The 25,267-nt window shown below is 49.0% G+C and overlaps 1 long non-coding RNA gene across 1 annotated transcript in view; it reads left to right on the forward strand.

The window, feature by feature from the left end:
- Positions 1 to 205: 205 nt before the first annotated feature.
- Positions 206 to 25,267, forward strand: part of LOC140407794 (uncharacterized) — a 50,318-nt gene continuing 25,256 nt past the window's right edge. The window contains exon 1 of the long non-coding RNA XR_011939806.1: positions 206 to 333. This is a non-coding gene — a long non-coding RNA (uncharacterized lncRNA). The remainder of the gene's footprint in view (positions 334 to 25,267) is intronic.

Genomic DNA, 25,267 nt, shown 5'->3' on the forward strand with positions numbered 1-25,267 from the left:
TCTGTATCATTATAGCTCCCATTTTGCAATGTTTGTTAGCAGAATATGAGTTGGCATAAAATCTAGCAAGTGGGGTCATTTTTAATCCTTAACATAAAAAGTATATCTTACAAGTCAGCTGCTGTTAGATCTTTAAAAGAGAAGATGTTCTTAAAAATCTGAAGTTCCAGCACTGCGCAAAAGCAAAGGACTGCCAAATGTGTGGGTGTCACTTTGAAATGAAGGAATGTCAACAGTTGAAGAGCTCAAAGTGCGAAACATTTCAGCAGTGGACTAGCTCGCTAACACTGGAAGCAAGTCATATTTGCCGTCAATGCAACACAAAGGTTTATAGTAAGGTTTCAGACCTTTTATAAACAAGCCTTCATGCTCTGTTTAAACTTGTTGCAAATGTGTGAATTTGCTTATTTCTCATACTCAAAGATCAGATTGGTTTGCTGACCTGGACTGCAGATGTAAATAGCAGGAATTTCCTGAAAGCTGAAAGAACTGGTTGTCCTTCCACTGTGCATTCTTGTTAGACTTAACTAACAACCTGGTTGTCTGAACTGTATCGTTTTCCACAGACAAAACTGCATTCTTGTGCTGTATGTAATGTGATCTGTATACTGGGTTTAATTGAATTTAAGCAAAATATCGGTTGTCTGGTCAGGAAACTCTCCACAAGCAATCTCCTATGCTAATCAGAGAATGAGTCAGTATTTGAAAAAGGCAGTGATTGGAACGCATCTAAGAATGGCGAGCTTTAACTCCTCAGATTTAAAAATGCAGTTTATAACGCAGTTCCTTCTAAATTCTGCTCTATGATGTTGCTAACTTTTGGTTGGTTCAATTAGCTCTGTTTTATAACCTTTGCTCTAGAGTCGCCAGGTATCTTTATGATACCGCCACGAGGTTCAAGTTCAAGTAATCATCAATAACTCAATACATAAATTAGTAAGATTCAAATCAAAGCACATTTATTTACACACAGTCAAATCTACTCATGCATAAACTCTACTTTCTAAGCTATTTCTACAACTAACAGGGCTATACTTAGCTTCGGACTGGCCCACCAGGTCAGGGGAACAAATGGCCTTTCGTTCGGGTTCTGAGTCTGCGGGATTCAAAAGCTGGTATGGACTGGTAGCTAGGAGCGCCTATCCCGTAGCGAGCGTTTGAGACTTACGTTCTTCGGCAGCAGCTGAACAGGTCACTGTCAAGGGTTGGTTGGCGTTGCTGAGTGACCCTGTCAAGAAGAACGATTTGAACTTGGGGGCTTTACTTTATAGTCCCCAGGGGCTTCCCGCCTTTCGGGGAGGACCCCGTACCTGGTTTCAAGTGATTGGACTTTGTTCCAATCGCTTGGTTCGATTTCTCCAATACTGGAGCGGTTCCCTGATTGATGGGCGGTCTTGAGGTGTCCGTTAACCTCTTTTGTGTTGGCTCCTGTTGGCGCCGAGGAGTCTGGCTTGGCCTTGTTTATCTCAAATGTTTCGATTGTTCCCGGGGATCGTGCATTACTATGTAGATGGCTGCTACATTATTATGCAGATGGCTGCTTGTATAAATGCTGTCTGGGCTTTTGCAGAGTTTAATACACAGTAACTTGCATCTGCTAGTTTCTGCCTGTGTTGGCTGAATTTCCCTTCAGCCTTTGCTGTTCTCCATTTTACATCGGGAATTGGCCAACCCAGGTGGCTACAATGATCAGGTGAAACTCTAAGCTGCTCTCAGGGTGAGTGGCAACTTCTCATACATTCTGCCATGATAGAAAATATGAGAATTTGATACAGGAGCAATTCTGGGGATGCTGGGCATTCTATGAGCGAGATTAGTCCAATATTTGCTTTTCTTTTTTCCGCTTTCTCATTTTTACTATAGTTAGGAAGGGGAAGACAGAAGCATAATTCATATTTTATGATGCTAAGGGTTCATAAGTTCAGCTGGATGACAGCTTTTGTCCTTCATACTGAACCGCTTTATGGTAGGTTCCATTCAGTTAGAAAAAGGTTGTTTCGCTTTGTTCAATATTCGTAAGTTCCTCCAAAGCCATTTTCACTAAAGGTGATTAATACACGAACTATCATATTTCGATATACTGTATTTTAAAATGTGTTTTCTCACATTATGTCATTGCACATAATAGTTAGCTGCTCAAAACTATAAAATAGTGGTCAGTATTTGGTATCTGCAAATTTATGAGAGTAAAGAGTGTGGTGGTTTTAAAATTAAGTCTGCAGGCCTCAGAGGTTGATGCGACCATCAATTCACATGAGACGGAGAGTTGAAGTGAACAGTGGTTTTAATCAGCTAGAACTGTGCCTGCCTGCGACTGCTCTGTGTTGAGTGCCGCCTACAGGCTAAGGATCTATATACCTCTCCCGAGGGGGCGGAGCCATAGGCGGAGCCCACAAGGGCACCAACATAATACAATGTAATGTAATGTAATACAATGGTGAATGGTAGCAGTAATACATTCACCACAGAGGTCCAAACAAACAAAGAGCTTTATTAGAAGATGTAACGCTACCGCCTGCTATGTTAGACTGAAACAGCCGATGATGCCTGGTCATGTCACGTGATCGGTCTCATAAAATGCCCCTGTTCCACTGCAAGGCTGCTGGTAAAGAAACACTAAAATCACTATAAATACAGCCACATTATCCTCCCCTTTAAATCAAAGGTCCCAGACACAATAGACCAGAATAACATTAACAATCAAACAACAACAATAGTCAATATGGCAGGCACTTTGGAGGCCGCCGTTCTCTGTGTGGTTGTCGGTGAATCTCTTTTTTTAAAAAATATATTTTATTTGAGTTTTTTGGCCAAACATAACAATACGTAGTGTTTCTTTTACACAACAATAAAGCAATATAAATAGCCGTGGCCAGTTTTAAACAAATAAATAAATAATATATAAACAAAAACAAAAGAAAAACAAAACTAAATGGCAACTGCCTTGTCCAAAATAAATACTCTCCAAAATTACAGTCAACAGTCCAATATACAATTACATATACCAAATACCTATACATGTACAATAACATCCCTGAGAGTCCGTCCGATTCCTCCCCCCCCCCCCCCCCCCCCCCACCCCCGGGTTGCTGCTGTTATCTACTTCTTTTCCGTGCCCTCTATCTTCCTGTGAGGTAGTCGAAGAACGGTTGCAACCGCCTGGTGAACCCCTGAGCCGAACCCCTTAACACAAACTTTATCCGTTCTAACTTTATGAACCCTGTCATATTGTTTATCCAGGTCTCCACCCCCGGGGGCTTAGCTTCCTTCCACATTAACAATATCCTGCGCCGGGCTACAAGGGACGCAAAGGCCAACACGTCAGCCTCTCTCGCCTCCTGCACTCCCGGCTCTTCTGCAACCCCAAATATAGCCAACCCCCAGCTTGGTTCGACCCGGACCCCCACCACCTTCGAAAGCACCTTTGCCACCCCCACCCAGAACCCCTGTAGTACCGGGCATGACCAGAACATGCGGGTGTGATTCGCTGGGCCTCTCGATCATCTCGCACACCTATCCTCTACCCCCAAAAATTTACTAAGCCGTGCTCCAGTCATATGCGCCCTGTGTAGCACCTTAAATTGTATCAGGCTTAGCCTGGCACACGAGGATGATGAGTTTACCCTACGTAGGGCATCCGCCCACAGCCCCTCCTCAATCTCCTCCCCCAGTTCTTCTTCCCATTTCCCTTTCAGCTCATCTACCATGATCTCCCCCTCGTCCCTCATCTCCCTGTATATGTCCGCTACTTTACCGTCGCCCACCCATGTCTCTGAGATCACTCTATCCTGCACTTCCTGCATCGGGAGCTGCGGGAATTCCCTCACCTGTTGCCTCACAAAAGCCCTCAATTGCATATACCGAAATGCATTCCCTTGGGGCAACCCATATTTCTCCATCAGCGCTCCCAAACTCGCAAACCTCCCATCTACAAATAGATCTCTTAATTGTACTACCCCAGCTCTTTGCCATGCTCCAAATCCCCCATCCATTCTCCCCGGAACGAACCTATGATTGTTTCTTATCGGGGACCACACCAAAGCTCCCGTCCCTCCCCTATGCCGTCTCCACTGCCCCCAAATTCTCAATGTAGCCACCACCACCGGGCTTGTGGTGTATTTCTTTGGTGAGAACGGCAACGGCGCCGTCACCATTGCTTGCAGGCTAGTCCCCTTGCAGGACGCCCTCTCCATTCTCTCCACGCCGCTCCCTCACCTTCTCCCATCCACTTACACACCATTGAAACATTGGCGGCCCAGTAGTACTCACTTAGACTCGGTAGTGCCAGCCCCCCCCCTGTCCCTGCTACGCTGCAAGAATCCCCGCCTCACCCTCGGGGTCTTCCCAGCCCACACAAAACTCATAATGCTCTTCTCAATTCTTTTGAAAAAAGCCTTCGTGATCACCACCGGGAGGCACTGGAACACAAAAAGGAATCTCGGGAGGACCACCATTTTAACCGCCTGCACCCTACCTGCCAATGACAAGGACACCATGTCCCATCTCTTGAAATCCTCCTCCATCTGTTCCACCAACCATGTTAAATTAAGCCTATGTAATGTACCCCAATTCTTGGCTATCTGGATCCCCAGGTACCGGAAGTCCCTTGTTACCTTCCTCGACGGTAAATCCTCTATCTCTCTGCTCTGCTCCCCCGGGTGCACCACAAATAACTCACTTTTCCCCATGTTCAGTTTATACCCTGAAAAATCCCCAAACTCCCCAAGTATCCGCATTATCTCTGGCATCCCCTCCGCCGGGTTCGCCACATATAGCAACAAATCGTCCGCATATAGAAATACCCGGTGTTCTTCTCCCCCCCTAAGTACTCCCCTCCACTTCCTGGAACCCCTCAGTGCCATGGCCAGGGGTTCAATCGCCAGTGCAAACAATAACGGGGACAGAGGACATCCCTGCCTCGTCCCTCTATGGAGCCGAAAATAGTCAGACCCCCGTCCATTCGTGACCACGCTCGCCATCGGGGCCCTATACAGCAACTGTACCCACCTGATACACCCGTCCCCAAAGCCAAATCTCCTCAACACCTCCCACAAATAATCCCACTCCACTCTATCAAATGCTTTCTCGGCATCCATCGCCACCACTATCTCCGCTTCCCCCTCTGGTGGGGGCATCATCATTACCCCTAGCAGCCTCCGTATATTTGTATTTAGCTGTCTCCCCTTCACAAACCCAGTTTGGTCCTCATGGACCACCCCGGAAACCATCCTCTATCCTCATTGCCATTACCTTGGCCAGGATCTTAGCATCCACATTCAGGAGGGAAATGGGCCTGTATGACCCGCATTGCAGCGGGTCTTTTTCCTTCTTTAGGAGGAGCGATATCGTTGCCTCTGACATAGTCGGGGGCAGCTGCCCCCTTTCCCTCGCCTCATTAAAGGTTCTCATCAGTAGCGGGGCCAGCAAGTCCAAATATTTCTTGTAGAATTCAACTGGGAATCCGTCTGGTCCCGGGGCCTTCCCCGCCTGCATGCTTCCAATCCCTTTCACTACTTCCTCCGTCTCAATCTGTGCTCCCAGCCCCACTCTCTCCTGTTCCTCCACCTTAGGAAATTCCAGCTGATCCAGAAAGCACATCATTCTCTCCTTCCCGTCCGGGGGCTGCGCTTCATATAATCTTTCATAAAAAATGCCTTGAACACTCCATTCACTCTCTCCGCTCCCCGCTCCATCTCCCCCTCCTCATCTCTGACCCCCCCATCTCCCTCGCTGCTCCCCTTTTCCTCAGTTGGTGGGCCAACAACCTACTCGCCTTCTCCCCATATTCGTACTGTACACCCTGTGCCTTCCTCTATTGTCCCTCTGCCTTACCCGTAGTCAACAAGTCAAACTCTATATGTAGCCTTTGCCTTTCCCTGTATAGTCCCTCCTCCGGTGCCTCCGCGTATTGTCTGTCCACCCTCAGCAGTTCTTTCAACAACCGCTCCCTTTCCCTACCCTCCTGCTTTCCTTTATGTGCCCTAATAAATATCAGCTCCCCTCTAACCACTGCCTTCAGTGCCTCCCAGACCACTCCCACCTGTACCTCCCCATTATCATTAATTTCCAAGTACCTTTCAATACACCCCCTCACCCTTAAACACACCCCCTCATCTGCCAATAATCCCATGTCCATTCTCCAGGGTGGAAGCTGTTGTTTTTCTTCCCCTATCTCCAGGTCCACCCAGTGTGGAGCATGATCCGAGATGGCTATAGCCGTGTACTCCGTCCCCGTCACCTTTGGGATCAGTGCCCTTCCCAAAACAAAAAAATCTATTCGTGAAAATACTTTATGTACATAGGAGAAAAACGAAAACTCCTTACTCCTAGGTCTACTAAATCTCCAGGGATCTACTCCTCCCATCTGCACCATAAAATCCTTAAGCACCCTAGCTGCAGCCGGCCTCCTTCCGGTCCTGGACCTCGATCTGTCCAGCCCTGGGTCCAGCACCGTATTAAAGTCTCCACCCATTACCAACTTTCCCGCCTCTAGGTCCGGGATGCGTCCTAACATACGCCTCATAAAATTGGCATCATCCCAGTTCGGGGCATACACGTTCACCAATACCACCGCCTCCCCTTGCAATTTGCCACTCACCATCACGTATCTGCCCCCGCTATCTGCCACTATAGTCTTTGCCTCAAACATTACCCGCTTCCCCACTAGTATGGCCACCCCCTTGTTTTTTGCATCCAGCCCCGAATGAAACACCTGCCCCACCCATCCTTTGCGAAGTCTAACCTGGTTTGTCAGCTTCAGATGCGTCTCCTGAAGCATAACCACATCTGCCTTCAGTTTCATTAGGTGTGCGAGTACCCGTGCCCTCTTAATCGGCCCGTTCAGCCCTCTCACATTCCACGTGATCAACCGGGTTGGGGGGCTCTTTAACCCCCCCCCCCCCCTTGACGACTAGCCATTTCCTTTTTCAATCCAGCTCCTCACCCGGTTCCCACGTAGCTGTATCCCCCCCAGGCGGCGCCCCCCCCGCCCCGACCCCCCCCTCCCATACCAGCTCCCCCTTCTCCCCAGCAGCAGCAACCCAGTTAACCCCCCCCCCGCTAGATCCCAAGCTAGCGTAATTACACCCCCCATGTTGCTCCCAGAAGTCAGCAAACTTTGGCCGACCTTGGCTTCCCCCCGTGACCTCGGCTCACACTGTGCGAGGCCCCCTCCTTCCTGCTTCCCTGTTCCCGCCATGATTACCATAGCGCGGGAACAAAGCCCACGCTTCCCCTTTTGGCCCCACCCCCAATGGCCGGCGCCCACAGCTCCTCATCCTCCCTCACCCGCTCCCTCACGACATGGGGAAGAGAGAGAAATTACAGGGTCGCAGGTTTAACAATCTGGGAAGTCTTCTCTTCCCCCTGTTCCCCCCTTCATCCCACAAATTCACCCCCCCCCTATTGTCCCAAACGTTCTTTTTCTTCTGGCCCGCTCACTCCAGCTTCTCCTCGACAATAAATGTCCACGCTTCGTCTGCCGTTTCAAAGTAGTGGTGTTTCCCTAGATGTGTGACACACAGTCTCGCCGGCTGCAACATTCCGTATTTGACCTTCCTTTTATGCAACACCGCCTTGGCCCGATTAAAGCTTGCCCTCCTTCTCGCCACCTCCGCACTCCAATCTTGATACACGCGGATCACCGCATTCTCCCACCTACTGTTCCGAGTTTTCTTGGCCCATCTGAGGACCATCTCTCTGTCCTTGTATCGGAGAAATCTCACAACTATTGCTCGAGGAGTTTCTCCAGCCCTCGGTCTTCGCGCCATAACTCGATAGGCTCCCTCCACCTCCAGCGGACCCGTCGGGGCCTCTGATCCCATTAACGAATGCAGGATCGTGCTCACATATGCCCCGACGTCCGCCCCCTCTGCACCTTCGGGAAGACCAAGAATCCTTAAGTTCTTCCTCCTCGCATTGTTCTCCAGCACCTCCAGCCTTTCCACACATCTTTCGTGTTGTGCCTCGTGGATCTTCGTTTTCACCACCAGGCCCTGTATGTCGTCCTCATTCTCAGCAGCCTTTGCCTTCACGACCCGAAGCTCCTGTTCCTGGGTCTTTTGCTCCTCCTTTAGCCCCTCAATCTCTTGTAATATCGGGGCCAACAGCTCCTTCTTCATCTCCTTTTTGAGTTCATCTACGCAACGCCGCAGGAACTCTTGTTGGTCAGTGCCCCATATTAAACTGCCTTCTTCCGACGCCATCTTGCTTTGTGCCTGCCTTCCTGGCCGCTGCTCTTGAGGATCCACCACAATCCGGCTACTTTCCTCTCTTTTTTCCATCCGTGTCCGGGGGGGATTCCCTTCTGGATTACCGCACAGTGTTATTTGCCGTTAAAATTGCTGATGGGGCTCCTATCAAAGCCCAAAAGTCCGTTCCATCGGGAGCTGCCGAAACGTGCGACTTAGCTGGTCATCGCCGCACCCGGAAGTCTTGTCGGTGAATCTCAGGCACCCGCCTTTTAATGCATTCTGCAACCTCTAATGTCTTTTGCTTGGACATTGGGCGCAATTTAATGGCCGCATTGCACTTAAGCGAGAGCGCGACCAGGTTGTTAAATCGCGGGAGAGGCCAAAATCAAGAAATGCGCCGGGCGCAAATCTGTTTGTGATCTAATCGGCCCGCTCCCGTTGGCGAAATTAGGATCCCGCTGTGGCATGGCAGGAAACCAATAATCACCACTTAAGGTCAATTTCCATACCACAGGCGTCCAGCAAGGCCGAGGGTGTACCGTGACAGAATGTCGTTCGAGGCCCTACCGGACATCACATGCAGGAGGAGACTACGGTTCAGCAGGGAGACGGTCGCACATATATGCCACCTCGTGGCGCACCTCGCACCACTTGGAATGGGTAGAGGACACGCTATACCAGTCTCTGTCAAGGTGATGGTGGCCATAAACCTTTACACTACCGGTTCCTTCCAGGCGCCAAGTGGGGACCTATCCGGGATCTCACAGGCATCGGTCCATAGGTGCATCAGGGCCATCACCGACGCCTTGTACGCCATCGCGGACAGGTACATTAAATTCCCCGAGGACCGAGCACAGCAGGAAGCACGGGCACGTGGATTCGCCAAGGTGGCCGGGATACCGATGGTCCAGGGTACCATCGATGGTGCGCACGTCCCCATGCGCCCACCTGCAGACAACAGTGAAGTGTTCATGAACAGGAAGAGCGCATACTACACAAACATTCAGGTGGTGTGCGACCCCCACATGACGATCATGCACGTGTGTGCAAGGTACCCCGGGAGTGTGCATGACGCCTACATTCTGGCACAGTCGTTCATCCCCGCAATGTTCGATGGATGCTCCCCCCCGGCTGAGGGGCTGGTTTCTGGGCGACAAGGGCTATCCGTTGAGGTCATGGCTGCTGACGCCAATACGGAGGCCTCAGACCAACACGGAGAGCCTATACAACGAGGCCCATGCAGCAACCAGGGGTGTGGTGGAGCGGTGCTTCGGCCGGCTGAAGATGAGATTCAGATGCCTGGACCGCTCCGGAGGGGCCCTGCAGTACCGGCCTGACAGGGTCGGTCGCATAGTTGTGGTCTGCTGTGCGCTGCACAACATTGCCATGCAGAGGGGAGATGACCTGGTGGAGGAGTCGGACGGAGGACGCGGCGGCACTACTTAGAGTCACTAATCCATGAAGGAAGATGACTGCATCAAGCCTGCAGATGGTCTGTGGAAGCTGTCAATCAAAGGCCACTACTAGAAAGCTATGAATAGCTTGCAGCTAATGGGTCCGAGGGGTCTAGATGTAGGTCACAGATGTTCTCCTTCCATGAATGGACATGTAGAGATTCAAGGTATGTGTTACAGCTGTAAGATCTCCCCCCGCTCCCCCCATCCGCTGTCTGGACTGCTCTCTAACGTCCAGATAGGGGTCTCTTTTCTGGGGATTCCCTTTAGCTAGGGGCCTGGGGGGGGGGGGGGGGGGGGGTCTCCCTATTACAGGGGTCCCTGGGGGAGGGGGGGTCTCGCCATTGCAGGGTGTGACAACATCTTGGGCTAATATGTGCTCAATTCCAGTCCCACAGGCCCCTGAGTCCCAGCACAAGTGAATTAACCAATAATTCATGGAAAGTTTTTGAGATCTTCGGCTCTTCACTACTTGAATGATTTAGAGGCACCAGGGGTGGGATTCTCCATGAACCGGCGGGACGGGCCACTCTGGCGCCGAGGAATCCTCCGCACCTTCCGGGGCTAGGCCAGCACCGGAGTGTTTGGCGCCAGCCAGCGCGGAAGGGCCTCCACCGGATGGCGTGAGTTTGCGCATGTGCGGGAGCGCCAGCGTGTGCTGGTGTCATCCCAGCGCAGGGGGGGTTCTTCTCCGCGCCTGCCATGGAGGAGGTTGACAGCGGCCGGTGCGGAGGGAAAGAGTGCCCCCACGGCACATGCCCGGCCGCGGATTGGTGGGCCCCGATTGCGGGCCAGGCCACCGTGGGGGCACCCCCCAGGGCCAGATCCACCCGTGCCCCCCTGAGGACTCTGCAGGCTGCCCGTGGAGCCAGGTCCTGCCGGTAAGGACCTGTTGTGATTCACGCCGGCGGGACCTGCCGAAAATGGGCAGCCACTTGGCCCATCGCGGGCCGGAGAATCGCCGGGGGGGGGGGGGGGCGCTGCCAGCAGCCGCCGACCAGCGTGCCGCGATTCCTGCCCCCGCCAAAACCCTGGCGCCAGAGAATTCGGCAGCCGGCAGGGGCAGGATTCACGCCGGCCCGGCCAGGTCGGAGAATCCCGCCCCAGTTTTGTAAGTGAAAGTTATCAACTGTTTATTTTTAACAAAAATAGAGATAAGACATGCCATACTAAGATAATGGCCAGCTATTCTACTACTCCCCCTTTTTACTGCCCCATCCTCTGTTCAAACACACACAAGACATATACACGTAGAGGGCAGAGAGCGCAAAAATAAAAAAGAATCATACCAAATGGAAGGTGAGTCCTTACTTCGGATGTTGAAATTATTTTCTCAGCAGGCTGTCCTTTCAGGACGCAGAGAGATTAACCATCAATTGGATTGCTAACAAGGATCTTCTGATTGGAGCATTCAGGTAGAACTCACAGGCTGTGTGATCTCCTCTGGGGAATCACTTTAACTTGCTTTAACCTGGGCCTTCCTGTCCCTGGCAGAAAACTCTGGAATGGTCAGCACCAATCAGCATAGACTATCGTCTAATAGCCCAACAAAGTAAACAGCTCATTGGCCGTCAGCCAAGTCCATCAAGATGAGTTATTAGTTCCTGCTGGATTCCTTTTTGCAGATCCTATTAATTGACCAGGTGCAAAAATTGTAAAAGCCAGAAAAACAGGAAATAAAGGGAATACACAGGAAAGACAGGGTTTAAACAGAAGGACCCTTACAGTTGTCCCTGTGTGGGTCTCCTTATTAAAGGGATCCCTGTAGGGTGGTGTGGGGGGTCTGGTAGAGGAAGGTGGCAGGTAGTGAATTGTGGTTGAAAGGGTAGTCCTTGGATGGGCTTTGGGGGAAACGTCCTTAAGGAGTTACCCACTTGGCCCATCGCAAGGTTCACCATAACAGGCTCACGTTTGGTGAGGCCATCTGTAACTCCCGCCCACCTGATTCCCGGGCCTGGAGGCTGGAGAATCAGGGAGGGGCAGAGAATAGGATGCCAACCCACTAAATAGATGCAAATAGGTCATTAAGACTCATTTGCAATCATTTACATCATTGCGCTTGCGCGCGGTTGATCCCGCCGCCAGCTTGGGCCATTGGGTTCGGGTCGGCGGCGAGCACTGCTTTTGCTATTCTCCACCACATTGGGACTCCGATACCAGCAGCGAGTAATGGAGAATCCTCCATAATGTTTCTTCTTGTTCTCCCGCCGTATGACCTGATCCTGCTGCTTTTTGTAGAAAGTTTATTTTGTATTGGGTGGTTTTAGCAAATCGAATGCTGTGTCTCCTTCATGTTCGCCATTAGCAATGCCGGGGAAACTTGGGTTGTTGAGTGCGCTGTATACCTGTATGCAAGCAGGAATTTAGGCAATGAACCTTGTTCTCTAGTTAACTTTAACAAATGTTTTGTTGTTGTACAAAGCCTTCTGCCAGCCCATTTGTGGCAGTATAATAAAGAGCAGACCGGATATGTTGAATTCCATTCCCTATCAATTAGTTTATGAACTCTTACAAAATGAATTGCGGCGGATTACTGCTCACCAGGTGTTCAGGGTAATGGAATCTACTGATGATTTCACCCAATCTCTCAATTGTTTTGTCACTGACGTTGACTTCATTATGGCAACTTCAGGCCATTTTGAGTGAGCATCGACTAGAATGAAAAACATGTACCCTTCAAATGCATAATCAACATGTACCCATTGGCAGGCCTTTTCTGGCCAATCCTACAGGTGTAATGTCGCTAATAGCAGCAGGTTCCGCACTTTTCTGCAAGACGCACACATTCCTGCCTTCTCCTCGATTTCGGCATCTAGCCCCGGGCTGGCTATTTCCTTCATCCTTACAATATCACAGTGGCCTTCATGTCATTGGTTTAATGCACGTTTTCTATGGAATGGTGGAATGATGACTCTAATTCCCCAGAGTAGACAACCTGCCTATAGGGAAAATTCAATTCTTTGAGTGCAATATGGCTTTAACTCAGGGTTTGCTCCTGAAGTCTTTCCACAAAGCACCATGTCCATGACCTCTGACAGTAATAGATAATTTCTGGTATGCTTCTTAACTTGTCCTGTGGTTACAGGAGCATTATCCTCTGTCTTGAAGGAGATAAAGGCTGGATTCTCCGATTCTGTGACTATGTCCACAGGAAAGTCAGCGCTGCCCCCACACTGATCTTCCATCCGGTGGGGGGCAAGCAGCCGCGCAGCGTAAAGCCCCCGAACGCAATTTCGCCGGCGCCGATCGGAGAATCCCGCCCAATGTTTCCACACAAACTGCTTATCGACAAACTATTTGGCAAAGTTGATTGGGAGAGTTCATCTGCGTTCCAATGAAGGCTTGACTGAAAATATTTGATCATGTATGTCTATGCTGACAAGGGAAAAGCCCATCTCTGCATTCTGCTCATTGCTAGTGATGGACGCCCGGTATGATTTCTTAAAATAGTTGTTCATGGGAGGTGGGTGTCGTTGTTAGTGGTTCATGGTCTGTCAATAAAGTGAATTTACTCCCAGACTGGAATTGGTAGAACCATTTTATGCCAAAAATGATTCCTATGGCTTCTCTTCACCTGTGGGCATTATGTGGGAAACCATCACCTCACCCCCGTTAAGGTAATGCAGGAGTAAATTTGGATCAAATTGTGTCAAGACTTCTGACCTGAGTAGAGCCTCTTTGGCTTATACGAACGCTCTCTCATTGATCCCCTCATTTCCACTTATTATTTTGACCCAGCAAATTGTGTACGGGTTTTAGAATAGTAATTAGATTAGGGATAAACTTTCCTTAATAACTTAGTAAACCCAAGAAAGATCGAAGTTAGTTCACATTCTGAGGTGTGGGAGCCTTGGTAATGGCTTTGACTTTCGAAGGCGACTTATGCAGTGCCTTGGCGTCAATAACATGCCCAAGGTCTTCAAGTGAAGATGGGAAAAATTCACATGTGTCTTTTTGGACACTTTATCCATAATCTTCGAATCTCTGGAGTCCGTCATCTCGGTTGCAGCGATGTTCTTCCTCATTCTTTCCAGTAACCATGATGTCATCTCAGTAACACTAGACTCCATCTAATCCACTTAAAATTTGGTCCACATCTCGTTCGAACAATGCTAGTGCAGAAGTAATGCCAAATGGTAGTCTTTTGTATCAGAATAACCCTTTATGTGTCACAATTATCGAGAACTGGTGTGAATCTTGATCTACATTCATTTGGAGATATGCTTGACTGAGGCCAATTTTACTGAAGTGTTGGCCTTCAACCAACACAACAAATAAGTCATCAATCAATGGCAGAGAATACTATTCTGCACATAGTACATGATTAATAGTCACTTTAAAATCACCACAAATAGGTACAGATTTGTCTTTTTTATCACGGGTACAATCGGTGTGGCCCAATCACTCACGTTAATGGGTTCAAAAACTCAATTTCTGACAAGCCATTCTAATTCTGCCTCTCCTTTCGGTCTGTTTGTGTACGGCACTGACCCAACCTTTAAGCATCTCACCTGACTTTCTTCCTTGACCTTCAGCTTTACTGCGATATCCTTCATGCTTCCCAACTCACCATTGAAGTCAATGGCAAGTTTCTTCAAGATTTTGGATAGACCTGATTCGGAATCTGTCATAAGATTTACCTCGACTCAATTTAATTTGATCTTTTCCAGCAAAGCTCTTCTCAATTAGTGCTGTGTAATTCCCTTCAACCATGTGTCGGGAAAATTTGCCGTCTGTCCATTTAATAGCGCTGTTACATCGATACAGCCCCTCAACTGAACCACTTCTCCAGTATAGGTTTTTAACACTATCTGCGAGGGTTGCAGAGCACTATGTCAGAGTTTTTCTTGATTGGCAGCCTCTGGCACCAGCAAGACAGCTGCCCCAGTTTCCACCTCCATCTTCAATGGCTGACCGTCCAGTAATGGAGTGACCCAATATCAGTTTATTGCACCAGCAATAGCTCGTACATTTAATGACAGTTTGTCTTTGGACTGTAAATCAAATTCCTTCTCATGTCCTTTTTATACGACGTGGACACCTTTCCCTTTATTCGGTTTCCCATTTGATTTATTTGGCTCTTGCTTTTTGCGACTTTTGCCTGAAGCTTCTTTCTTTTTCCAACAAGTGTGTCACTGTGGCCCTTTCTGCCACAGTTCCTGCACAGAATGTTTTGTCCTAAATGTGCGCAGTATACGGAACAAGGTAAATGAGCTTGTTGCACACTTTGAAATTGAACAGTACTGATGTCGTGGGCATCACAGAGATGTGGCTGCAAGGGGATCAGGACTGGGATCTAAATATACAAGGATATGTGTTCTAGCGGAAGGACAGGCAGATGGGCAAAGGGGGCGGGGCTGCATTGTTAGTAAGGAATGAAACTAAATCGAGAGCAAGATGCAATATAGGATCAGAAGACATAGAATCTTGATGGGTAGAGTTGAGGAATCGCAAAGATAAAAAGACTCTGATGGGAGTTATGTACAGGCCCCCTAGCAGTAGTCAGGATGTGGGGCAGAAAATAAATCAGGAGTTAGAAAAGGCATGTAAAATAGGCAATACCACAATAATCAGGTGGGCCTTCAATATGCAGGTGGACTGGGAAAATCAGGTTGGTAGTGGATCCCAAGCAATGGAATTTGTGGAATGTCTAAGAGATGGTTTTTTGGAGCAGCTTGTGATAGAGCCTACGAGGGAACAGGCAATTCTGGATTTGGTGAACTGTAATGAGGCAGACTTGATTAGGGAACTTAAGGTGAAGGAACCCTTAGGGAGCAGTGACCACAATATGATAGAATTTACACTGCAGTTTGAGAGGGAGAAGCTGGAGTCAGATGTAACGGTATTACAATTAAGTAAGGGTAACTATAAAGACATGAGGGAGGAGCTGACCAGAGTTGATTGGAAAAGGAGCCTAGCAGGGAAGACAGTGGAACAGCAATGGCAGGAGCTTTTGGGGGTTATTCGGGAGGCACAACAGAAATTCATCCCATGGAGGGGGAAACATGTTAATGGGAGGACGAGGCATCCATGGCTGCTGAGGGAAATCAAGGACAGCATAAAGGCTAAAGAAAAAGCATACAAAGTGGCGAGTATTAGTGGGAAGTCAGAGGATTGGTAAGCCTTTAAAAGTGAGCAGAGGACAACTAAAAAAGCAATGAGGGGGGAAAGGATGAAGTATGACTGCAAGCTAGCTAGTAATATAAAGGAAGATAGGAAGAGTTTTTTTCAATATATAAAAGTTAAAATAAAGGCAAAAATAGACATTGGACCACTGGAAACAAAGAAATGGCAGACAAACTGTCTGACAAATCTGTTAGAGTTCTTTGAGGAGGCAACAAGGAAGTTAGACAAAGGAGAACCAGTGGACGTGATTTATTTCGATTTCCAGAAGGCCTTTAACAAGGTGCCGCATAGGAGACTGTTAAATAAGTTAAGAGCCCATGGTGTTAAGGGTAAGATCCTGGCATGGATAGAGGATTGGCTGGCTGGCAGAAGGCAGAGAGTGGGGATAAAGGGGTCTTTTTCAGGATGGTAGCTGGTGACTAGTGGTGTACCTCAGGGGTCGGGCTGAGACCACAACTTTTCACAATATACATTAATGATCTGGAAGAAGGAACTGAAGGCACTGTTGCTAAGTTTGCAGATGATACAAAGGCCTGCAGAGGGGCAGGTAGTATTGAGGAAGCAGGTGGGCTGCAGAAGGAATTGGACAGGCTAGGAGAGTGGGCAAAGAAGTGGCAAATCGAATACAATGTGGAAATGTGTGAGGTTATGCACTTTGGAAGGAGAAATGGAGGCATAGACTATTTCCTAAATGGGAAGATGCTTAGGAAATCAGTAGCACAAAGGGACTTAGGAGTCCGTGTTCACAATTCTCTTAAGGTTAACGTGCAGGTTCAGTTGGCAGTTAGGAAGGCAAATGCAATGTTAGCATTCATGTCGAGAGGGCGAGAATACAACAAAGAACAAGAACAAAGAAATGTACAGCACAGGAACAGGCCCTTTGGCCCTCCAAGCCCGTGCCGACCATGCTGCCCGACTAAACTACAATCTTCTACACTTCCTGGGTCCGTATCCTTCTATTCCCATCCTATTCATGTATTTGTCAAGATGCCCCTTAAATGTCACTATCGTCCCTGCTTCCACCACCTCCTCCGGTAGCGAGTTCCAGGCACCCACTACCCTCTGTGTAAAAAACCTGCCTCGTACATCTACTCTAAACCTTGCCCCTCTCACCTTAAACCTATGCCCCCTAGTAATTGACCCCACTACCCTGGGGAAAAGCCTCTGACTATCCACTCTGTCTATGCCCCTCATAATTTTGTAGACCTCTATCAGGTCTCCCCTCAACCTCCTTCGTTCCAGTGAGAACAAACCGAGTTTATTCAACCGCTCCTCATAGCTAATGCCCTCCATACCAAGCAACATTCTGGTAAATCTCTTCTGCACCCTCTCTAAAGCCTCCACATCCTTCTGGTAGTGTGGCGACCAGAATTGAACACTATACTCCAAGTGTGGCCTAACTAAAGTTCTATACAGCTGCAACATGACTTGCCAATTCTTATACTCAATGCCCCGGCCAATGAAGGCAAGCATGCCGTATGCCTTCTTGACTACCTTCTCCACCTGTGTTGCCCCTTTCAATGACCTGTGGACCTGTACTCCTAGATCTCTTTGACTTTCAATACTCTTGAGGGTTCTACCATTCACAGTATATTCCCTACCTGCATTAGACCTTCCAAAATGCATTACCTCACATTTGTCCGGATTAAACTCCATCTGCCATCTCTCCGCCCAAGTCTCCAAACAATCTAAATCCTGCTGTATCCTCTGACAGTCCTTATCGCTATCCGCAATTCCACCAACCTTTGTGTCGTCTGCAAACTTACTAATCAGACCAGTTACATTTTCCTCCAAATCATTTATATACACTACAAAGAGCAAAGGTCCCAGCACTGATCCCTGTGGAACACCACTGGTCACAGCCCTCCAATTAGAAAAGCATCCCTCCATTGCTACCCTCTGCCTTCTATGACCTAGCCGGTTCTGTACCCACCTTGCCAGCTCACCCCTAATCCCGTGTGACTTCACCTTTTGTACTAGTCTACCATGAGGGACCTTGTCAAAGGCCTTACTGAAGTCCATATAGACAACATCCACTGCCCTACCTGCATCAATCATCTTAGTGACCTCCTCGAAAAACTCTATCAAGTTAGTGAGACACGACCTCCCCTTCACAAAACCATGCTGCCTCTCACTAATACGTCCATTTGCTTCCAAATGGGAGTAGATCCTGTCTCGAAGAATTCTCTCCAGTAATTTCCCTACCACTGAAGTAAGGCTCACCGGCCTGTAGTTCCCTGGATTATCCTTGCTACCCTTCTTAAACAGAGGAACAACATTGGCTATTCTCCAGTCCTCTGGGACATCCCCTGAAGACAGTGAGGATCCAAAGATTTCTGTCAAGGCCTCAGCAATTTCCTCTCCAGCCTCCTTCAGTATTCTGGGGTAGATCCCATCAGGCCCTGGGGACTTATCTACCTTAATATTTTTTAAGGCACCCAACACCTCGTCTTTTTGGATCTCAATGTGACCCAGGCTATCTACCCACCCTTCTCCAGACTCAACATCTACCAATTTCTTCTCTTTGGTGAATACTGATGCAAAGTATTCATTTAGTACTTCGCCCATTTCCTCTGGCTCCACACATAGATTCCCTTGCCTATCCTTCAGTGGGCCAACCCTTTCCCTGGCTACCCTCTTGCTTTTTATGTACGTGTAAAAAGCCTCGGGATTTTCCTTAACCCTATTTGCCAATGACTTTCCGTGACCCCTTCTAGCCCTCCTGACTCCTTGCTTAAGTTCCTTCCTACTTTCCTTATATTCCACGCAGGCTTTGTCTGTTCCCCGCCTTTTAGCCCTGACAAATGCCTCCTTTTTCTTTTTGACGAGGCCTACAATATCTCTCGTTATCCAAGGTTCCCGAAAATTACCGTATTTATCCTTCTTCCTCACAGGAACATGCCGGTCCTGAATTCCTTTCAACTGACACTTGAAAGCCTCCCACATGTCAGATGTTGATTTGCCCTCAAACATCCACCCCCAATCTATGTTCTTCAGTTCCCGCCTAATATTGTTATAATTAGCCTTCCCCCAATTTAGCACATTCATCCTAGGACCACTCTTATCCTTGTCCACCAGTACTTTAAAATGTACTGAATTGTGGTCACTGTTACCGAAATGCTCCCCTACTGAAACATCTACCACCTGGCCGGGCTCATTCCCCAATACCAGGTCTAGTACCGCCCCTTCCCTAGTTGGACTGTCTACATATTGTTTTAAGAAGCCCTCCTGGATGCTCCTTACAAACTCCGCCCCGTCTAAGCCCCTGGCACGAAGTGAGTCCCAGTCAATATTGGGGAAGTTGAAGTCTCCCATCACCACAACCCTGTTGTTTTTACTCTTTTCCAAAATCTGTCTGCCTATCTGCTCCTCTATCTCCTGCTGGCTGTTGGGAGGCCTGTAGTAAACCCCCAACATTGTGACTGCACCCTTCTTATTCCTGATCTCTACCCATATAGCCTCACTGCCCTCTGAGGTGTCCTCCCGCAGTACAGCTGTGATATTCTCCCGAACCAGTAGCGCAACTTCGCCTCCCCTTTTACATCCCCCTCTATCCCACCTGAAAAATCTAAATCCTGGAACGTTTAGCTGCCAGTCCTGCCCTTCCCTCAACCAGGTCTCTGTAATGGCAACAACATCATAGTTCCAAGTACTGATCCAAGCTCTAAGTTCATCTGCCTTACCCGTAATACTTCTTGCATTAAAACATATGCACTTCAGGCCACCAGACCCGCTGTGTTCAGCAACTTCTCCCTGTCTGCTCTGCCTCAGAGCCCCACTGTCCCTATTCCCTAGTTCTCCCTCAATGCTCTCACCTTCTGACCTATTGCTCCCGTGCCCACCCCCCTGCCATACTAGTTTAAACCCTCCCATGTGACACTAGCAAACCTCGCGGCCAGGATATTTATGCCTCTCCGGTTTAGATGCAACCCGTCCTTCTTATACAGGTCACACCTGCCCCGGAAGAGCTCCCAGAGATCTGAGGCTGTATAAGGCTCTGGTCAGACCCCATTTGGAGTATATGAGCAGTTTTGGGCCCTTTATCTAAGGAAGGATGTGCTGGCCTTGGAAAGGGTCCAGAATTATGGCCGGTTTTGCTCAGTGGGCAGCTAGTTTGTAATGCAGAACAAGGTCAGAAGCGCAAGTTCAATTCCCGTACTGGCTTACCCGAACAGGCGCCGGAATGTGGCGACTAGGGGCTTTTCACAGTAACTTCATACCTGTGACAATAAAAGGTTAAATAAATTAATTAATTAAAGGAGGTTCACAAGAATGATCCCTGGAATGAAGAGCTTGTCATATGAGGAACGGGTTGAGGACTCTGGATCTGTACTCGTTGGAGTTTAGAAGGATGAGGGGGGGTTCTTACTGAAACTTACCGGATACTGCGTGGCCTGGATAGAGTGGACGTGGAGAGGATGTTTCCACTTGTAGGAAAAACTAGAAGCAGAGGACACAATCTCAGACTAAAGGGACGATATTTTAAAACAGAGATGAGGAGGAATTTCTTCAGCCAGATGGTGGCGAACCTGTGGAACTCTTTACCACAGAAGGCTGTGGAGTCCAAATCACTGAGTGTCTTTAAGACAGAGATAGATAGGTTCTTGATTAATAAGGGGATCAGGTGAGAAGGCAGGAGAATGGGGCTAACAGAAATATCAACCATGATTGAACGGTACCATAGGACAGTGGTTAGCACTGTTGCTTCACAGCACCAGGGTCAGAGGTTCGGTTCCCGGCTTATGTCTCTGCAGAATCTGGACGTTCTCACCGTGTCTGCGTGGGTTTCATAAGAACATAAGAACTCGGAGCAGGAGTAGGCCATCTGGCCCCTCGAGCCTGCTCCACCATTCAATGAGATCATGGCTGATCTTTGTGGACTCAGTTCCACTTTCCCGCCCAAACACCATAACCCTTAATCCCTTTATTCTTCAAAAAACTATCTATATTTATCTTGAAAACATATAATGAAGGAGCCTCAACTGCTTCACTGGGCAGGGAATTCCATAGATTCACAACCCTTTGGGTGAAGAAGTTTCTCCTCAGCTCAGTCCTAAATCTATTTGCCCTTATTTTGAGGCTATGCCCCCTAGTTCTGCTTTCACCCGCCAGTGGAAACAGCCTCCCCGCATCTATCATATCTATTTCCTTCATAATTTTATATGTTTCTGTAAGATCTCCCCGCATCCTTCGAAATTCCAACGAGATTCCTCCGGGTTTTGCAGTTTCCTCCCACAAGTCCCGAAAGACATGCTTGTTAGGTAATTGGGACATTCTGAATTCTCCCTCAGTGTACCCAAACTGGCGCCGGCGTGTGGTGACTCGGGGATTTTCACAGTAACTTCATTGCAGTGTTAATGTAAGCCTACTTGTGACACTAATAAAGATTATTATTATTATGAATGGTGGAGCAGACTCAACGTGCCGAGTGGCCTAATTCTGCTCCTATGTTTTATGGTCTTAAGCACCAACAATCTGCTGCTATGTGCCTGTTTTTGCACACGTATGGCAAGCACGAGTCTGTGTGTGTTTGGGTTTCAGCAACATCTTGTGAATTCTTGTGCTTGCAACTCAAGTCTTGAGCTTCTTTGACTGCTAATTCCATAGAAATAATAACTTCAAAGATTTCTTTAAAGGCAGGTTGCTTTCCGTTAACAACCGCTTTTGAGTAGCTCCCCTCCTTAAACCACAGACTAATCTATCTCTGATGGTTTCAGTTAACACGTGCCCTATTTTGCAATGTTCAGTCAGTATTTCCAAAATATCTACAAATTATACAAAAATGGGATTCACCTTGTTCTTGGTTGCGTTTCTGAAACCTTTCTGCGATGACTAAAGGTTTCAGTGATTAGTGGTCCTGCAATATTTTCACTATTTCATCATAGGTTTTCGTGCCTGGCTTTCCTGGCTGTACCAGACTCTTAAGGGGGTTAAATGTTTTCCCTCCTTTATGTTCAGAAAAGTTGAGACTTTTATATTTGCTGCTATCCTTTTTGCTTGGACAAAATAGTTGAATCTCTCCATCGCTGTCTATTCTGATCAAACTCCAGTAATTTTTCACTGTGGAAGAACATGTGTGTGCGCAATGTGACATGACTTTTTAGCACTACCATGCTTCCCTTCTCCCCAAAACAAGGCAAACCTGAGCTCAGTCTTTTTTCCTTTCATGTTTTGTAACACCCCTAAATTTGCTCTAAATTTGTTGTTGCAGGTACTTGCTGTCATGATATTCAAACATACATCATAACACATACATAATGATAGACAGACCAACGGACCAATTAGCACACATAACACGACAGCCAATCACAGACAAGAGCAGACACAGTATAAGACAAGAAACACGACACTTCCTGGGCAGTCCATCTGGAAACAGCACAGGGCCAGGACCTCATAGCAAGACACTCACACCGTCACAACGTGCTGAGTACCAAGTCTGATGTATAAATAGTTAAATGGAATAAAACTGCGTTGTACCAATCGCAACCTCAGAGCACCCAACACTTCATGATACCAGGAGTGAATCGATACCTACCGGCAAATCTGCCATCCTGAGCCATGGACACCCGCAACAAACCGCAGCCGTTGCAAGTCGCGGGGAACCTGGGCACAAATTGGAAGATCTTCAAGCAGCGCTTCGAACTCTTCATGCAAGCCAATGAAAAACAGGGCGCCTCGGACGAAACAAAGATTGCCATGCTCCTCACTACCGCAGGTCAGCACGCCATCGATGTATACAACTCCTTGGTGTTCGCAGAAGGCAAGAACAAAGCTAAGTATGACACGCTCCTCCTCAAGCTCGGCAAGCACTTCAATGTTGAGGTCAACGAAAGCTTTGAGAGGTATGTCTTTCAGCAGCGCCTGCAAGGTAAGGATGAGCTCTTTCAGTCCTTCCTGACGCACCTCCGCATACTCGCGCAGTCCTGCGGTTACGACACCACCTCATAGTCCATGATCCGGGACCAGATCGTTTTTGCCGTTGCCTCCAGTGGCCTACGCCAGCAGCTTCTAAAAATTAAAGGCCTGACCTTAGCATCTGCAGTTGAAGCCTGTGTCCTGCATGAGAATGCGACCAGCCGCTATGCCCAATTTCAGGCGACCGAATCGGCACGGAGGGGGTCCCACGCGATCGAATCGGCAAGCCAGGCCGCCCACGAGGCCGAACGCGTCCAGGCAATCGAGTTTCTCCCGGCCTGCGGCCCGGACGAGGGCAGCCGTTTCACGCGCGTTTTAAGGCCTCCCGCGTTTGTGCGCACCAAAACCTACGGCAACACTGAGGGGCGTGTTGCGCAGGCGCACCCGACGCAAGACCGAACTGCGCATGCGCAGTGGCGTAACGAACGCCATGACGTCATGACGTGCGGCAACTGTGGAGCTGCACATTTAAAAGGGCAATGTCCTGCAAAAACCCGACAATGCCTACACTGTGGCAAGATGGGCCACTACGCTGCCTACTGTCGAGCGGCTCAACCTGTTGATCTTCCACATCTCCGACAACCTCGCAGGAACGTGCGGACCATTCAGCCTCCACATCACGACATCCAAACCGACGACACAGATGACCAAGACGCCTTCCGGGTTGCGGTCATTGATGCGAACCGGGTCAACACCATCAATCCGGGCGATGAATGGAGTGCCACCCTAATGGTCAACCGATCGGCAATCACTTTCCGCCTGGACACTGGCGCCTCCGCCAACCTCATAGCATGGTCAGCCTTCTACGCCATGAAGGTCAGACCACCAATCCAGCTATCCCGGTCGACTACAACGGGAACGTTATCCCGACCATGGGATCCTGCCAGCTCCAGGTGACACACAAAACACACACGGCCACACTCTCGTTCGAGATAGTTGGCTCATCGAAGGACTCCTTGCTGGGCGCACAGGCATGCAAGGCTCTCCACCTTGTGCAACAAATTCTCTCTCTCTCTCCAGACAGCACATCTGACTTCCCGGATGCAGAGTTCTACGCACAGCTCCAATCGCTCCTCGCCCACAACCAGGAGGCATTCCAAGGCATGGGAACACTGCCATACACCTACCGAATTCACCTCAAATCGGACGCTATCCCGGTCGTTCACGCACCTCGCAGGGTTCCTGCGCCACCTAAAGACCGCCTCAAGCAGCAGCTGCAGGATCTCCAGGACCAAGGGGTCCTATCCAGGGTCACGGAGCCCACGCCATGGGTCAGCTCCATGGTGTGTGTCAAGAAGCCCTCTGGCGAGCTCCGCATCTGTATTGACCCCAAAGACCTCAATAATAATATTATGAGGGAACATTATCCCATACCCAAACGGGAGGAGATCACCAGTGAAATGGCCCAAGCGAAGATATTCACGAAACTGGATGCTTCTAAAGGATTTTGGCAGATCCAACTGGACCCGTCCAGCCGAAAGCTATGTACCTTCAACACCCCTTTCGGCAGGTTCTGCTACAAACGGATGCCATTTGGCATCATCTCGGCATCCGAGGTCTTCCATAGAATCATGGAGCAGATGATGGAAGGCATCGAAGGGGTGCGCGTATATGTGGACGATGTCATCATCTGGTCCACCTCACCGCAGGAGCGCATACATCGTCTCCAACGCGTTTTTGCCCGCATACGGGAAAAAGGCCTGCGCCTCAACCGAGCCAAGTGCTCCTTTGGCCAGACCGAGTTGAAGTTCCTGGGTGACCATATCTCCCGGTCAGGGGTCCGTCCAGATGCAGACAAGGTGAACGCCATCACAGCCATGCCGCAGCCGGCCGACAAGAAGGCTGTCCTACACTTCCTTGGCATGGTCAACTTCCTGGGGAAGTTCATTCCCAACCTTGCCTCCCACACGACGACTCTGCGCCACCTCGTCAGAAAATCTACAAAGTTCCAGTGGCAACACACACACCAGCTGGAATGGGAGGAGCAAACTCACTACGGCACCAGTGTTGGCGTTTTTTGACATGTCTCGTGCCACCAAAATCTCAACTGATGCCAGCCAATCCGGCATTGGAGCAGTGCTCCTGCAGAGGGATGACACGGCATCATGGGCCCCAGTGGCCTATGCATCGCGGGCCATGACCCCCACAGAGCAGCGCTACACGCAAATCGAAAAAGAATGCCTGGTCTTGCTAACCGGTTTAGACAAGTTCCACGATTACGTCTATGGTCGTCCACGGTTCACGGTCGAAACTGACCACTGCCCCCTGGTCAGCATAATAAACAAGGACCTGAACGAGATGACCCCTCGCCTCCAGCGCATCCAACTTAAACTCAGGAGGTACGACTTCCAACTGGTCTACCCTCCAGGGAAGGACCTCATCGTGGCGGATGCCCTATCCAGAGCAGTGAGCACGCCGCCAGATGCGGAGGGGTTCGTATGTCAGGTCAAGGCACAGATGGTTTTTACAGCGGCAAATCTGCCGGCTGACGACTCCAGTCTGGCCCGTATCCGCGGAGAGACTGCGGCCGACCCCCTTCTGCAGTGAGTGATGCGCCACATGGCGGGAGGATGGCTCAAA

The sequence above is a fragment of the Scyliorhinus torazame genome, chromosome 2 (genome assembly GCF_047496885.1).
Source record: "Scyliorhinus torazame isolate Kashiwa2021f chromosome 2, sScyTor2.1, whole genome shotgun sequence".
Taxonomy (NCBI): Eukaryota; Metazoa; Chordata; class Chondrichthyes; order Carcharhiniformes; family Scyliorhinidae; genus Scyliorhinus; species Scyliorhinus torazame.